At 38.5% G+C, this 15,175-nt stretch overlaps 1 protein-coding gene across 5 annotated transcripts in view; it reads right to left on the reverse strand.

Annotated features, from left to right (window-relative positions):
• The window catches only part of LOC109858738 (multidrug resistance protein homolog 49), an 82,352-nt gene extending 72,085 nt beyond the window's left edge, over positions 1-10,267 (reverse strand). For 3 of the 5 annotated variants that reach the window (XM_020436278.1, XM_020436282.1, XM_020436276.1), the window contains exons 1-2: positions 10,085-10,267; positions 1,703-1,815 (exon numbers count right to left, since the gene is read on the reverse strand). The gene's annotated coding sequence lies outside the window, so the exon portion shown is untranslated. Of the gene's footprint in view, positions 1-1,702; positions 1,816-6,606; positions 6,738-10,084 lie in introns of those variants that run through there. The other 2 variants (XM_020436277.1, XM_020436279.1) reach the window with 2 other exon arrangements.
• Positions 10,268-15,175: the final 4,908 nt, after the last annotated feature.

A 15,175-nucleotide genomic window follows, 5' to 3' on the forward strand; every position in this document is an offset into this window, starting at 1 on the left:
GTTATCAACATAATGACAACACTTATAGTTTTAAGATATTACTTTTAAAAAATCACGAAAAAATTATCGGTAAATATAGGTAAATATGGGTAAATATACCGGTATTATCGTATACCGGTATGACGTCATACCGGTATTTCTGCATTTCGGTTTGCATAAGAGTTTTCATAGTATTACCCAAAAATACCGGTAAAATACCGGTATTTTGCATACCGGTATAAGTCCCTGGCTAGAACTGCACTAATTTTATTGTCACATTTTCTCTTTTTACAAGTTTCACACATAGACGTATAATATATAGACTGCGCGTTTGGCTGAAAAGATGTCTTCAACGTTGAGAGAGACAACATACTTTGAATAGTAACTCTTTCTCTGTCTATCATTTTCCCCACTACTTCGCTAGAGAAAGATGAGGCTACTATTCAACACCAGCTGTCTCTCTCTCTCAACGTTGAAGACATTTTCTTAACATGGCAAAGGTAGGGAACGCGCAGTCTATATATTATACGTCTATGGTTTCACAATCTTTTTCCAAAACATTCAAAATATTCTTTTATGTCACTAAAATGATCTCGACGAAGTTTCGTTGCGATTTATACTGCCAATTTTGTATAAGTATTTTTGTACAAAGTAAAAATATTGTCTACGTGCTAACAGTCCGCAAATTTTTTTTTCGCTTTTTTTATTGAATTTTGTCCAAGTCATTTTTTTTTAGCATGTTCTCTTTTATTCTAGAGAAGCGTTTTTCATTCCGATCAATAAATGTAAAATAAGTTGTGCAATAAAAAATATTACTATAAAACAGAAAGGTTCAGCGTTCTTTTTTAAAAGTCTTACGTCTCGTGATTAATTTATATAGTCTCTCATAGCGCTTAAAGCTTTGTACCAGCGCGATCAATAAGAAACGAACGAGTTGTACGAACAGCAATAAGCATCAGGTACACGCAATGCGGTCCGTCTTATGGCACTTGTTTCACCGCAAGTTAGCGATAAATGCTCGCACGCTTTTATTGCACTTGATTCGTACAGAGAATAACTCACGACGAGATCGTGTTCTATGATAATAAAGCGAAAAGCGTGTCCCGAGTCCGTTTAAGCCTCTTGCACAATGCGAGAGAATAGTGATAGCGATAAGCAATAGACACGGAATTCCAACTCGTCGGAAAATTTATCGCTATTGCTTATTCCGTTTTCTGATCCGCATTGATACGCGTGTGTATTTTTATATGTTAGATTCCGCTGTTCTTACCGGTATTTATAGATATAAACTCTTTGAAACTGGTGTTATTTCTATCGCTATCGCTATTCCTTCCATTGTGCAAGGGGCTTTAGTTTATTCTTTGTCACTTGCAAGCGGTGTCCATAAAATATGCCCGTAAAAGACGCTGGGAAACCACATTTCGTTAAGGACAATTACGATATGTAATCGTGGTACATGAATGAAGAGAGAGAGGAAGAGAGAGAGAGAGAGAGAGAGCGCGCGTTAATCGCTGCGTTAATCCACGGAGTGACGACAAAAGCATGTTCGTGAATCACGTGGATCTGCACCGTTGCAAACGACGCTTTGAAACGGCGATTAGCGATGAAACGATGATATGCCCCGATGCGATCAGAATAATGATCATCTCGCAGAAAACGACCGCGCATAATCAAGTAATGGACGGACGTCGGTTATGAGAATTACCGAATATTCGATACTCACACTCATCGGGTACGGGCTGTGTTTCCGCGCCAGCAGCTCGAATAGTACTTTTAACGGCCTCGTCAGCCGACGATAGCTATATTCATTTACCTATAGATGCAGGGATTTTTAACCTGGAAAAAAAATGTTAGATGAAAAAAATGTGCTGATATAAACACGCGTATTTTGATAAGAAATTGTAGTTCAAAAAAAATGTATTTATTATAGTTTTTTTTCTTTTAACTGAATAGTTTGTGATTGTATAATTTGTTGTATGTGTTTCGCAAGAGAGCAAAATTATTTTGCCGAAGTGGAAAAACAATTATCGGTACAAAAATCATATCTAGATAAAATGAAAGATTTAAAATAAGATGGGATTTTATAGACAGCCCGATATTGGTACAATATTGGCAACCAATATTGGGGTATATATTGGCCGCCAATATCGATTCGTACTGGCAGAATGCTGGGATAATAAGTCTGGCGCGATACCGATCATCGACATTGCGTCGATACTGGAATTTAACATCACGCTAGTATCGTGTGTCTGTACTATTTCAATATATCGGTAACTCGTGTACCGGGTGGTATTTCCGACATCCGACGCAAAACAATTTCCAAGTTTCAAACGCAGCTCTAAAAACTCAATTTGTATTCATCGGAAGTGTGGATGGCGTTTGAGACTTGGAAATTTTTTTGCGTCAGAAATCGAAAGTGCCGTCCAGTGTGGGTTGCCGATAATATAGCAAAAACCTCACACACCCCAGGTACATACATTCTAGTTTCATCTTACATCTTTTTGATTTGTGTATGCACGCATCGTGCGCACAAGCAATACTCTCCACTTTAGAAAAAGCTTCTGATTTGTGATATGGAAATTTGTGTCAAGCATCCGGCGGCGATGGAGAAATTTTCAAAACCATCCGAAACTTCGACACAGAAAGATAGCGCGAACTTGCCGAACTCATAAAAAATTCTTTTCCGTCAGAGAACGAACGAGTTACGAAGATGCCACGAAAAGTCGTCGTCGACGACGCCGCCGCCGCTACCGGGTGTCTCGTTCTTATTTGCATCTCAATCGCAGCCTAACGTCTCCCCTGGCAACGGCTATGAATTTTATTTCGGTCTCATATTTCTGGTCCCTATTGTGGTGTGCAAGACGCAAATGCACCGCGCACTCTTTTGCTATCAATCATCCCCGTCGCCGCCGCAACTCGCCACCTCGGGGCTATATTCTGAACTTTTGCGGTGTCCCGCGCGAGAAGGCGACGACGAGTCTTCGGCGTTTCTCCTCTCTTGCGTGAATTTTCACCTTTCCCACACTTTCCTTCCCATCCCTGCTTTACCGCCCACGATCCCGCCGTCGCAAACAAGAATTCCGCAAACGCCCTCGGGGCCGTGAAATACGTGAGGGATGCGCGTCTAGACGCCGGAGATCCTTCCGTGAGAAAATACAGAGACCGGGTGATCTTCCTGCTTCTTTATCTCGAGAATATCTCGGTTAAACATCGCGAGACTAGAAATCTCGCCGGACGGACAAAACACACCGCGCGACATTCCGCGCATTTTCAATTTTCGGATTGCGTCGCGTCTCTTCCGTTTCCGCGCTATTGTTGATCGTTTCTATTACGTATGTAAGAAAGTTGTATGTAAAGTCCCGTGAGTCCGTGAATTTTTTCTCAGAACGAGAGAAAGATATATATACATACACATGTATAAATATACATGTATGTATATATTTTGAGAAAGCATCTCTCGAGGAATCATTTAAGGAAAATCGTTCATTTCTATCTTTTGGTTCAACATTTTTGGCACGCGGTGCATTCTCGTTATATGTACCCGAGTCGAAATTTAGCGTCTACATTGAACTTCAATTCTTCTTTTTTTATGTAGGAGTAAGAGAGAAAGTAGATCCTATTTTGACGCTGCTATACGTCCGAAATTTCCTTTTTTCCTGCTAAAGTTTTAACCTTTTCGCTCCGGGACTGGTCCATATATGGACCAGCAAGAAAAGCGAACGTAATAGATGTTTATAAGGTCAATTTAATGCACTAAATTTAGGAAAAAAATTGAAAAAAATCCTGGTTACTTCTTTGACCTTCAAAATTAACTTTTGAAGGGGGGGGTAGCAGGTTATTATTAACTTTTTCAGCTAAAATGCGAGGTCAATTTTAAAGGAAAAATCCCCGGAGCGAAAAGGTTAAAGTAAGGTTCAATTCTTAGATCAGACTGCGCATTGCAGGCTCTGATAGGCTCAAAATAGGCTCTGATAGGTTCAAAGTAGGAGTAAGAAAAAAGTAGATGCTACTTTGACGCTGCTACACGTCCGAAATTTCCTTTTTTCAAAAATTGAGGTTCAATGTAGACGCTAAATTTCGACTCGGGGTATATTGAGATAAAACTCGATAATACTCGACTCCGCCTGCTTTATAAATGATAAAATCATATGTGATCAGCAGGTAGCTCGTACATCAGCCTTTAATCATCCCTCTTCTCGTCACAAAGAGCTCAGCTTGGGCAGCAACATTAATTCGATATTATCGACTGAAACGGAGGAAGCCACGGCGGCTAAAACTCATATCATCTCGTCAATTTGGATTAAAAAAACGACGGGAACACGAGGTATATTGATAGGCCATTCACATTCTCTTTCAATAACAATATTCTATTAGTATCTAATCCCGACGACATCTCGTGGAAATACGAAAGGAGGCAAGACACGGTCTCTAGTTTCAACTCCTTAGGGACATTTGTACGTCGTTTTAAAATCGCAAAACTCGGAAGACAGCAAGTGTATTTTCAAATATTGAGTAACATGCGCGCTGTACGTAAGCTTTGAAGATTTTTAGGCAGATCGAGCGGAAGGTTCAATTGATCATGGAATCGAAATAAATGGATTTTTGTCCTGCAATAAATCATCTACAATTTTCAAACAAACGCTTTTTTTATTCGTTACAAAGTAGCCAGATGATATGTTACATGTTCAAATGTGACACTTAAGAGAGTTTTTTACGCAACAAAAGTTTTGTTCCGAGACACTTTCCGTGGCATAAAATAGTAACGCCAAGCGGTGTTACATAGCGTTCAAGCATTATTATCTGGTATCGATCAGACCGTGGAAAGTGAATACGAGAATATGAGATATGTATATAATATCATGAGAAACTCTTGAGCCCGAGACGGGCCGCCAGTAAGAAAAATGATCCAGCTTTAAAGTCCGGCATACAAATGTTAAATATATAGGATATATATTTGAAAAAAAATTGCTTCTTTCTTAAACTGCTGTTTAGTGTCTTAAGAGGGTACTGGATACCGACTATAGAGACCTGTAAATCGACGTTTTAATATTTCGTTTTGTGCCGTATTTACTGCATCAAATCCAAAATGCTTCTACAGAAATAAGTAAATTATGCTAAGAGTTTGCTGTTGTTCTTTGGAATGTCAAAATTCAGTATAAATTTTTTCTTATACAGTTTTCTTCTATAACCTCACCATATATTCATGTATATAAAATTATTTCTAAGCTTATGTACGTATTTACACTGGACTACAGCAATACGTACGACACAAAACAATCTAATGAAACACTCAGAATATGATTTGGTTGTCTAATTGATGCACAAAAAGTAATATTGTGATGATGTGTATTTGATACCATATACTATCATTATGAATGAAAAACAAGTTCAAAAAAGCATTATATACTCATTTTCAAAAGCTTTATATAGTTTTGTATATTTATTTGCTTCTGTAGAAGCGCTTTTAATGTTGTGCAGTAAATAAAATTAAAAAATAAAAAAATTTAGGTTATAAAAACGTCGGTTTACAGGTCTCTATCCAGTTTACAAGCCGGGCTCCAGTACCCTCTTAAGGGGATCCTAAAGTGGGTCTGTTTTATCGATAAAACTGAATTTTTCGCGCACACTAAGTTTTTTTTGGCTGTATGGATCGAAAAATCCTTTTCTACGATTAAAATGCATACAATAAGGGATATGGGAAGTCCAAAGTTATATAAAAAATAAAAAGAATTGTTTAAAAAATTTTAATTTTTTCATTTTGTTATATAAATTTGGATCTCCCATATCTCTTATTGTATGTACTTTAATCGTAGAAAAGAATTTGTCGATCCATACAGCCAAAAAAACCTTAAGGGTCGTCTACAATGGAGAGTTGTAGGCCGTAACAGTAAGAAATTGACAAATCACAATCGATTATTCTTCTGTACTTTGTCTGTGATTGGTCAATTTCTTACTATTACGGCCTACAACTCTTCATTGTAGACGGCTCTTTAGGGAATCCTAAAGTGGGTTCCCCTTTAGAGAATCCTAAAGTGGGTCTGTTTTATCGATAAAACTGAATTTTTCGCGCATACTAAGTTGTTTTTGGCTGTATGGATTGACAAATCCTTCTACGATTAAAGTACATACAATAAGTGATACGGGACCAAAGTTATATAAACAAATAAAAACATTTGTTTTAAAAATTTTAATTTTTTTCATTTTGTTATATAAATTTGGACCTCCCGTACTCCTTATTGTATGTACTTTAATCGTAGAAAAAGATTTGTCGATCCATACAGCCAAAAAAAAACTTAGCGTGCGCAAAAAATTCAGTTTTATCGATAAAACAGACTCACTTTAGGATCCCCTTAATATATTCAATAAATTTTGTTTTGCTTATGTACGTAAAAATTTGACTTTGAATTGTGCGAGTACGTTTGCACATCCGGTAAATCTTACGTGGTAAAATGTAATGCGATCCAATGACACGATAAAATTTCAGTGCTGTTTAAACACGTGCCAATTCAATTGAAAAGATAATCATGCAGAAAAACGACGCATTGTACATATATACAAATTCAACTTTGCTGTAAAAAGTTTTTTCGCGGAACATCGCGACGTTCGAGCGTTCGCCCGCACGCTTACCGGAAACCTTCCAGATCGATAGCGCTCGTTCTTTCGTCGCGAAAAGAATTCTCCACACAAGTTTCCGAACACAAACGAAAGACGAACTTCCCAAGTCGGCGAAGCGCGAATCGCGCGCATGCACAGGTCTGACTGGTCGTTCGGACGCGACGTTTCTGCCTACTTGTTTTCTGGTTGCCACTTAGGTATATATATATATATATATATATATACCGCGAATTATACGGGCTTGGCCTTCCACAGCTGTACATACTGCAGCGAGCACGATGTTACAACACAGCGCGGACCGTGCGGATCAATAATTCTGAAATTATTTGCTCCAATTGCAAGCCTAAGTTCTGATCGATAATTAACTATTTTTTGAACTTTAATCAAATATACAACAAATGTATAAGCTGTGATAAAATTTGACAAAGATGTTTTTGAATGTAAAATGTAAAACTCTGTCTCAAAAAAAAAAAAAAAGAAAAATGTAGTATTTCTCATTCGCCCACTTTTTTTATCTACATCATATCTATGTTGTAAATTGCAGAAAATCTGGTTTTTCTCTTCACGCTCTCAGGGCGCGTAGAGCAAAATTTTCGTCAGCGCTATTAAAGCTCGCTTATCGGGGTGACAATAAAGTCTTGCAACGGGGGAGTCATAAAATCGATATCGTTCTGAGAAAGCAGACGTTACGTCATATCATCGATCCGAAGCGCGGCGAGCGCTGTCAAAAGCATCCGAACAGCACGTCGAGAGATGCGTCGGGGATTACAGCAGATTCAATAAGATTCCCGGCTGCCCTAAAGCGTACGCGACACATGCATCGCACGTTTCCCCACGAGATCTCGAAAGGACCAACTATACCGGCGGTAGGAGATCCTTCGCGTAAAGACGACGGGAGAGCGAAATGGCGCGATAGATATCGAGGAGACGTCACGTTCGCGCGACACGAAGAGCTTTTCGGTTGCAAAATCCTCGTCGGTACACGCGGCCGTCGCGTAAACGTCGTCGGCACTACCGCTTCGGGCCGCGTGTCAGATTTTGCAAAACGACGCTAATAGAGGCGAGTAAACACATGGAATAAACAACAGAAGGGAAACAGGAACACTCGCGTTATGTCATCCCGCGCTTCGCGTCTCGTTTCCGCGCGATATCGAAAATTGTGCAAACATCAAGCGCCGCGCCGCGCTTTTGCACATCGCAGCAATTGATATTTAAACGCGCGATCGTCGAATAACGCGCCGCTCGGTTACACACGGCAAGATAAAACCAATTTATTGATGCGGCTCGTTTTTCGAGATTTTCACGGCCGCGTAACCGCATTTTCGATAAAACCCGATGGCGTGAAAAATGCGTCCTCTTCTGTAAACACGCAACGGGAATTATCCGTGTCGGTGTTTTCGCGAGCGTAACAATCAAAGTCGATTTTGGACAGAAAATTAACACGCATGCGCGGACAGTTGATTATCAATATTTATCGATAAAATGACTGCTGAGCAAATTTGAGGCAAAATTGTTATATAAAAGTCCAATCAAAATCAACTCTCGCGCAGGAAACATTGCGCGTATACGAATCGATGCACATAATTTCGCGCATTGTGTTGCCGAATTGTGTCGTCAATTAATTAATATTGCAATCTCTGTTGCAAATTAGATGAGATTAGTGGCTTCGGCAAAATGGCAAAATTTATATTTAGACGCTTTAAATATTACACAATATGTGTAAATGGCAAATAAATGAAACAATATCAATTTGCTAAATTGAAAACGACATCAGTGTAGCACATCTTTCGCGCGCTTAAAAAGACACAATCGAAAAACGCCGGATTATAATAGAAACGCCGACGGTTAACCGGTTTATACGAGTTTTGTCCGGTTGCCGCTATTTTAAAGCTACGTTTAAGGCTACACACTACCAACGTAAATTCGTCCGCACACACACACACAATGCGGCCGTGAAGCTAAACCTGGAAGAGCTATTTCCATACGTGCGTGATTTCTTCGTATTCGATTTTTATCTAACGGAAACGCACAGTCATCAGTCACAATGGACGTGACGCAAATTAGAAAAACAAAGAAATAATTGCGATATTATTCAAGGTGAATCGTATTATTTGTCAACGGTATCAAAGTACAAGCTCAATATGGTAAAACTTTTTTAACAAAGTATATTAGTGCAACTATGTTAAAATAAAAAAGTAATTAAACAAAATTTAATTTGATCAATCTTTTGTAGAAAAATATGTATCTCTGCAATATTCTCTTTATAACTCGCGCGTTATTTGTTAAAATTGTGAATTTACATTTGTTAATATGTTTGCACAATGTTGCTACAATAATTCTTATATCTTCCCGAGTCGAAATTTAGCGTCTACATTGAACCTCAATTTTTGAAAAAAGGAAATTTCGGACGTATAGCAGCGTCAAAGTATAGCATCTACTTTTTTTCTTACTCCTACTTTGAGCCTATCAGATCCTGCAATGCGCAAGTCTGATCTGAAAATTGAACCCTACTTTAAAACTTTAGCAGGAAAAAAGGAAATTTCTCGTACGTATAGCAGCGTCAAAGTAGGATCTACTGTCTCTTTTACTCTTACATAAAAAAAGAGGAATTGAGGTTCAATGTAGACGCTAAATTTCGACTCGGGTTGTATCGTAAATAAATAAAATACGCTTTCGTAAAAAGCGTGTGACGTCATGTCGTGTTTAGTGACACGTGAGTCAAATAAACTGACGAAATGTTTTTTGCATAACTAAACTAATTATTTAAACGAAACATTTCGCTGATTAATTTCTCTCCTATATTCTCTCTTCGATCAATAATTTCAACGATTATATCCGACAAATGTCCCCGTCAACTATCTACCTACGGGGTGTCGAATTCGTTATCCCCCCCCCCCCCCGTCGACGTCGAAACATTCGCTTTGCGCATTCGCTCGATATGACCACGTCTGTTTGTTTGATTGAATTTTTTTCGTCACAAGCTGTTCGCTCGAACATTGATTTATTTGCATGTAAAGCGCGCGCCACGACCTCAAAGCTCGATCAAATTTATGGCATACGATTTTCCATGTATAATCGCACCGAGCATCGGTGCAGAACGCACGCCTCTATCCACTTTCGATAATCTCGCTCGATAATGCACACCAATAAAGTCTTCGCGACCTGTCACATTTGTCCTGCGCGAACACAAACTCGAGTAATATAGTTCCTCCGTGTGTGACCCATATATATGTATATATATACATATATTTTTTTTTACGCGGATGCTAATAAAAAAAGAAAATAGAGCACGAAATAATGTCGCCAGGCTAATGCAGATTGTGTTTTTTTTTTCCACCGGCAGTCTAAACGGTAAATCAAGCGCGATCGATACAAAATGTGAGTTTATTTTATCGCTCATGCGTCCGATAAAATTAATGAGTATAAGTCAAATAAGTTGGAACACATCGTCGAAATCGGTGTTGGAATTTTTCACACAGATCGTACTTACTTTTTCCTATCGAAAGAACAGATATAGGTTCTTTTTTGAAGATTGGGCTCAAAACCGTTTCTTGATAAGAAAATCTCTTCAGACAAAGATTCGTCGCCTTCTCTTTCGGAATTGAAGGATCTAGATCGAACAGTACGACAGTTCACTCGACCAACTAACAGTTCGACAGAACGTTACGGACAGAAGGCAGTTTTACACTGAACCCCCCTGCCAGTATAGTCTCTATGTATATCTACCTACCACGTTTGCCACATTGCGTGACTGAGTGTGTGTGTGTGTGTAAGTGTGCATTTGTATTGACGGACGCTTGCCTGTGTCTGCTTGGCCGGCGCAAAGTGCCGGGTTTACATCCACCATTACGTCAGTAATGACCAGACAAGCCTAAACAGTTTTGTACGATAAAAAAAACAACAGTCTCATATTTCTTGCATTCGAAGAATCCTTCTCTGATGATCGAGAAAAAGATCTTTCGAGAATGGTTCTGAATGAATAACGACACTATTTTATAGCCAACACTATAATTTTGGTTAAACGTTTTTTGTACAAACTTTTATTTTCAAAAAGTTGACACAATTCTGCTTTTTGTAAATATCTTTTGAAAAATGTTCTGACTTTTTATTCTTTATAAATTTTTTTTTTTTCTTTTAACTTTAAAAGCTGTGAGATGAAATGAGTAAGGAAAATAAAAAAAATGCTCTTGACGCTTTGCAGATCTCGTATTTGTTAAAATTTTTTTCTTGAAATTAGAAAACGTAAGGACGATGTTTCATGCTACAGACATTATTTATTGTTTACGAATGAAGTCATTTTGAGCTAGCCAGTTATCCGATAACATATAGAACAAAGAAAAAAAAAGAGAATTACCCGAGTCGAGATTTAGCGTCTACATTGAACCTCAATTTTTGAAAAAAGGAAATTTCGGACGTATAGCAGCGTCAAAGTAGCATCTACTTTTTTTCTTACTCCTACTTTGAGCCTATCAGAGCCTATTTTGAGCCTGTCAGAGCCTGCAATGCGCAGTCTGATCTGAGAATTGAACCCTACTTTAAAACTTTAGCAGGAAAAAAGAAATTTCGGACGTACAGCAGCATCAAAGTAGCATCTACTTTTTTTCTTACTCCTACATAAAAAAAAGAGGAATTGAGGTTCAATGTAGACGCTAAATTTCGACTCGGGTAATAACTACATACAATAAGAATTAATGACTACAAGATAACCATAAAAATTTTTTATCATCAACTTACGTAAGTTAACAATTATTTCTTAACGCCTGTTACCGTCAAGAAGTTTTGTGTGCGCAAAAAATTGATATTGTCATTACTCGAAAACTTTGCTCGAAAAATCAATATCGAAAGTTTTTGATTGGCAAAACAGCGGGATTTTTCTCGGATGTTCTTTCGATTACTCATTATCTCTCGGAAGGGGGGCGCGTTTGGATCTTTTCATTTGTGTCCTGTCTGTCTTCCGAGGAGAAACGCACGACTCCCGAAAACTTGCGGAATTTCTCTACGTAGCAGACGCTCGCGTAATTTGCATACGATTAATCTTGATCAACGCGGCGCGCGAAGCTTTCTCGGTCCGAGTCGACTCCGGTCTTCGCGATCCGTCGGGGGGAGAGAAACCGGGTTAAATGGCGGGCGCATACCATCGCCATGATGGATTGTTACCGTCTTGGAGAATCTGAGGTTGCGCCAAGACGAATTCGGCGAGCGGAATCGAACTAATTAAACGCATGTACGCGTACGGAACAAGACGTCTCCTCGGCCGGATGAGAGTTGATTGAATTGGCGCTATGCAGATCTCTGCGTCAACATCGTATTCCGATTACGACAACTCTCTCTGTCTCTCTCTCTCTCGCTCTCTCTTCTCTCTCATCACGACGTGAGCCGAATAACGCGATAGCCTAAAATCACATTCGCGTTTGTTTTCCTTGCTCGCGTGTATCTCTCTATGTTTATTTTTCTCTAACTTCAAATCGATATCGAATTCGCATCAAATGCGAGACACATGTGTAATTTGAAAAAAAAAAATGAATGAAAACAAAACCGCGTTCGCGTTGTTATTTCTCAAGGCGAGGTATAATTATACGTTGCGAAAAGTACAAAGTTACGAAGCGCGTTTATCTCTCGGTCCGACGATAAAGTTACGTAACTCGAACTCGGTGGTGTAAGATGGATTGCTGCGTGCCTAGCCATGCCCGGCTATATTATCTCGGGACTGTATTCAGCAGCGAGAATCGATCTAATTAGATACGCTTCCATCAATTGCTGCGAGACACCGGCGAGGCACATTCGTGTTAATTGAATTGATGTGGCATGGATTCGCGTCACGTACGCACTACGTTGAATCTGATTCCCGCGAAGACGTCGCGCGCGTTCGTGAACTTCATATAAAAGAAACACTTCCATAGAGATATATATATACATAATACATACCGTTTAATGGTTCTCTGAGAAGGTTCTCGACTTCGAAGCTATACCTATATATCGCTGAGCTTAAAATAAATTTGCCCTCCTGTTATCTTTCTCACACACATGTCGTCCCTATGTATAGCATGACGTGTTCCGTGTTTTAAAAGCGTAAATCGATAATGCCGAAAATATTGATCCGGAAAGAGAGAGATTCGCGTTTTCCGCGCGTATAATTATTGTTTGTTTTTTTTTTCCGTATCGTACAAACGTTCCTACGCCGCCATCTTCTCGATACCTGTATCTTTTTTTCACGCCCATTACCGACGCGATCGATATTATTACGATCCGGTGAAACGAAAACGCAGGAAACTTAAAATTTCCATTGCTAATGACGCGGGCGCATCATCCCGGTCGACGTTGTTATCGTTATCTTCCGCCGGGCTGCAAAATCCCAGTCGCAATGCAAACGAATTTAATCGCGTATCTCCGAATTTTTCCATGCGATAAAACTCGCCCTCCACGCTCACGTAGTAAATATTTCGCTATCAGAAATAAAGGTTTTGAGCTATACAGAATCTAAAAGAAATTTAAATTTGTTGCGAAAAAAGAAGAACATCTATGTTTCAGAAATGTTCTCTTATTCCGGAAATATCGAGTTTTTAATTTATACATCATTTCTTCGAGTATTATTTGAAAATCTCTGTCGTATATATGTGTATTAGAAAACTTTTCCGTTTATCGCTTTTATCTTGTATTTGTGACTATCGAAGCGTTTTATTACAGTCGTTATTTAATGGAAGCAAGTTGTTAAGAACAGTGATATCTCTTTAAGAAAGTATTTTTAATAAAGTTTAATATTCCGAGAGAGAGAGAGAGAGAGAGAGAGAGAGAGAGAGAGAGAGAAAGATCAAAAGCTTATTGCTTATCGATTATTTGCAGTACAAGTAGACAAACAAAAGATAAATTTGAAATTTTTACTATATTGCATCCGCTTTTTTCTCTTTTTATACTTTACAATATTTTTTCTAAAATATAGTTGTTTGTAGTATATGAATATTTATTTAAATTTTAAACGAGAAAAAGGAATATCCGAAAAAACAAAACCTCTTTTTCTCTCTCTTCAAATTAGAATTTTGAAAACCAAAATAAATCTAAAAAAAAAAATACTAACTAAAATAAAAAACTAACGAAATAAAACTAACTAAATATTTAAGATAAATAAGCTGAAAAAAATATCTCGCGTTTTAACACATTACTATGAGTTTGATAAAACTCAAGATAAGATTAGCAAGGCTAATTATGTCTCAGTTATATTTCCGTCTTTCGTTATCAGCTGAGTGTGGTCGCACATCGGGATATAAAAACTATCTCTTTATTCGGTACTACCTGGCTTAAGTACGAAGAGCTTGGTTTCGCCTGACGATTGATCTTGAAATCTTTATGCCGCGAAATCTCTCCCGCGCGAGAAGCGGCTCAACTCTGATCGCAAACGCGTCGAATCGCGAGAATCTCTTCGAAAATTAACCCTCTCCGATTTATTCCGAGCAATTTTGACTCTCGCTGCTCTCAGCCGAGAAGAAATCTTTTAGTAGAGACACTTGAGAGACGGTGATGCTGATAAAGGATCTCCATTCAGTGGGAAGAGACTGTTGGGGACTGCTGGGAACCTGGGTACCTCTCTGGTGTATGTTACTACCTAGGTTATATCTCGGTTCTCCCATGAATGCACATTGCGCGCATTGTACGTACGATGACTGGCGAGCTAAGGATACCCTTCGCACATAGGGAAGGAGAAATCGCGGTCACGTGGCGGCCGCGCGCGTTGCTCTACGCCTGTCATCATTCATCTCCCGTTGAATTTCAGACATTTCTCCGGACGCGGGCGGTTATCGCGAGACAAATGGCGCGTAATTAACATGAGTATCCCAGGGATAAATGGATGGATGGAAGAATTAGGTGCGCGCGTCACTTCACCGGGTGGATTGCCGAATAATTGTGCCAATTATTGTAGCGATCGCTTTACTCGATTAATTCTTCTTGAATTCAAGCGGCGTCCAATCTTATACGTTTGATTTTTGATAAGTACATTTTTGATAAGTACATTTTTGTTTTTTTTTTTATTGAAAAATTTACGTCTGTTCAGTAATTATATTTCCACAAAAATAATATAAAAATATATAGACAAGATGAAGAACAAATATGAGTTAAATAATAATGAATTTTGGCTATTGAAGCAGTAACACTGTTGTTGGAGTGTATATATTAAAATCCGTTTATTAACAATTAATAGTAAATAGCATGAACGCTTTCGACCCTTGTATTAGGTCCTTTTCAAATGCATTTAAATTTCTTAGATAGATCGCGTTTTCACCTTTGTAAAGTGTTGGTCGGGATGGCTAGTGCTGATATCCTTGATCAACATTGAGCGACGTTTTCTATCTAGGAAATTTAAATGCATTTGAAAAGGACCTAATACAAGGGTCGAAAGCGTTCATGCTATTTACTATTAATTGTTAATAAACGGATTTTAATATATACACTCCAACAACAGTGTTACTGCTTCAATAGCCAAAATTCATTATTATTTAAAAATTCTTGAAGCTCTATACACAGTTTGTCCGGAAAGTTCCCGGACTACGTGAATTAAAAATCGAAAATGAAAGATATGGTTTATTAAACA

Source organism: Pseudomyrmex gracilis, unplaced genomic scaffold (genome assembly GCF_002006095.1).
Source record: "Pseudomyrmex gracilis isolate BER0280 unplaced genomic scaffold, ASM200609v1 scaffold_221, whole genome shotgun sequence".
NCBI lineage: Eukaryota > Metazoa > Arthropoda > Insecta > Hymenoptera > Formicidae > Pseudomyrmex > Pseudomyrmex gracilis.